Genomic DNA, 2,408 nt, shown 5'->3' with positions numbered 1-2,408 from the left:
GGGGGGGGGGAAAACCCGCTTCAAAGGTTCCCCACAATTTTTCCCCCCCGTTGGGCGGGGGTTTTTAGGGAGGTACCCCCCCCTAAAAATTTGAAGAGAAATTGTCCCCTGGAAGGGAGCTTAAAAGGAAAAGTGCATTTTTTTGGGGGGGAGGGGAAAAAAATTTCTCAGACCCCCCCCCCCCCCCCCGGGCGGGGTTAAAAGTCGCGGTGGATGGGATCCAACCCTTCTCCCCTGACGGACAAGCATCAAGCTTGAGTGTCGCCGGAGTAGTTTCCCAGATTTACCGCCAACGCGCCGTGTATATAAGTATTACTACTACTACTCCCCCCCCCCCCTCTCTTTCTCGGGTGTGAGAAGGCGGCATGCATCGCTAAGTGTTCCGTGTGACTGGGGAAACGCTGTGAACAGATGCAGTACGTGCGGCCCACCGCCCGACGCGCGAGAGTCCGCACTTCGCAACCTCTTTGAATCTATCAATCACATAAATCTATCAAGCCACTTTGATATGCACGACTCTCACGACGATCGCAAACACGCACTCTGCTCTCCGGGCTGCTTCCGCTCGGAGTAGACAGCCTCGCACTCGTCGCACGCGACGCTGCCTTGACCCGACGAGGTGCCGGGAGGGCAAGACTCGCACTCGGACCGCCCCTCGGTTGCGGCAAACGTGCCAGGCGAGCACGGCGTCGGATCGATGCTGCCCGTGGAGCAGGCGCTGCCGGCGGGGCAGGCCGTGCACTCGCTCCCGGCGGTGAGGTTGGTCGCGCGCGAGTAGCTGCCAGCGTCGCACGGCAGCGGCGCCGCCGCGCCCGGCTCGCAGTAGCTCCCTTTCTCGCACGCGAGGCAGCCCGTAGCGCCGGTGTCGTGCTGGTAGGTCCCGCCCGCGCACGGCTCGCACTCGGAGAGGTCGCCCGTGCCGGCGTAGCTGCCCTTGGCACATGGCGTCTGCTGTGTGGAGCTGGTGGTGGAGAAGTAGCCCGGCGAGGCGTCGGTGCACTCGCTCGCAGCGGTGAGGTTGGTGGCGTTCGAGTAGCTGCCAGCCTCGCACGGCAGCGGTGCCGCCGCGCCCTTCTGACAATAGCTTCCTTGCTTGCACGCCTTGCACTCCGTCTTGCCGCCCGCGTCCTGGTACGTGCCGCCGGCGCAAGGCGTGCACTCGCCCTGCTTGGGCGCGTCCGTGAACGACCCCTTGGCGCACGCCGTCTGCTCGGTGGAGCCGGCGGCGGCGAAGTGGCCCGGAGCGGCGTCTGTGCACTCGCTCGCGGCGGTGAGGTTGGTTGCGTTCGAGTACGACCCGGCGGGGCAAGGAAGGGGGACGCTCGTCCCCTTCGAACAGAAGTAGGGAATCCCTAGCCCAAAAATATAGCTCCGGATAGAGCACACAGTGGCCCGCTCCATGCGCCCCTCGACCTAGATCTCGACTCGCCGCGGTTCGCTGGGCGCGCTGGACTCGCTGCCTAGCTCGCTCGGCTGGCTAGCGTCTATGCTGGAGTCGCTCGGGGGAAGAACGGAGGCGGAGCCGAGTGGCGCGGTGAGCCCAGCGGTGGCTAGCGACCTGCTCCGCGCGTTGCGTCGTCTGTAGCGCACGAGGCCGAGTCCACAGGCGAGGGACAGCAAGAGCACCGCGATGGTCACGGAGATGAGGCCCACGCCTCGGAGGGTTCCTGTCGCGCTACTCGGTTCGCTGATCGTGGACGTGGAGGCTTGCGGCGGCAGCGGCGGGAGCGGCGGCGGAGGGCTCTGCATGGACGACGGTGGGGGCCGCTCCACCGCGGGGTCGCACGCTGCCATGGCTCGCTGGATGGTTGGATAGGCGCCCTCGCTGCTCGAGCCACGTCCAATGCACACAGGTGGGATCGACGAGGAGGAGCGCATCGACCCGTCGAGCTCCGTCAGAGGCACCCAGAGGAAGACGTCGAAGGCGCACGCCTTGGTGGGTGTCTCTTGGCGCAAGCTAAGCGTGTTGCCCTTCAGCGCGATGGACCCGCCAAAGCCAGGGAGCATGTTGGAACACTTTCGCCGATAGAGAGTGAGCGCGTACTCCGGGTTTTCTGCGATCCCGTATTCGAGACGGCGTGCGAACCGCACTTGAACGCCGGGGATGCCCGGCTCGCACCGCTCGCAGTTCTTGTCGGGCCATTGTCGATTCGAGAGCTTGCCGACTCGATCCGGATTAGGGGCGAGGCCCGTGAGGAAGAGCTCGGTGGCAATCTGAACGCCAGAGGCGTGCACCTTGAACCAGAGGCCCCCGTTCACCCGGCTGCTCCATATCTCGACTTGTCCGTTCATCTCCTGGGCGCCAGGACGGAGTGATTGCTCCGTAAGTTCGGCCAGAGCAGAGGCGACGTCCGTCTCCCCATTCAGCGACAAGCGGCGGGCGCTGTTCGGGGAGGACGGCGGGGGGG

Source organism: Emiliania huxleyi (assembly GCF_000372725.1).
Source record: "Emiliania huxleyi CCMP1516 unplaced genomic scaffold EMIHUscaffold_3, whole genome shotgun sequence".
NCBI classification, from domain to species: Eukaryota; Haptophyta; order Isochrysidales; family Noelaerhabdaceae; genus Emiliania; species Emiliania huxleyi.
The sequence above is the reverse complement of the archived record's forward strand: the minus strand, read 5'-3'. Positions refer to the sequence as shown.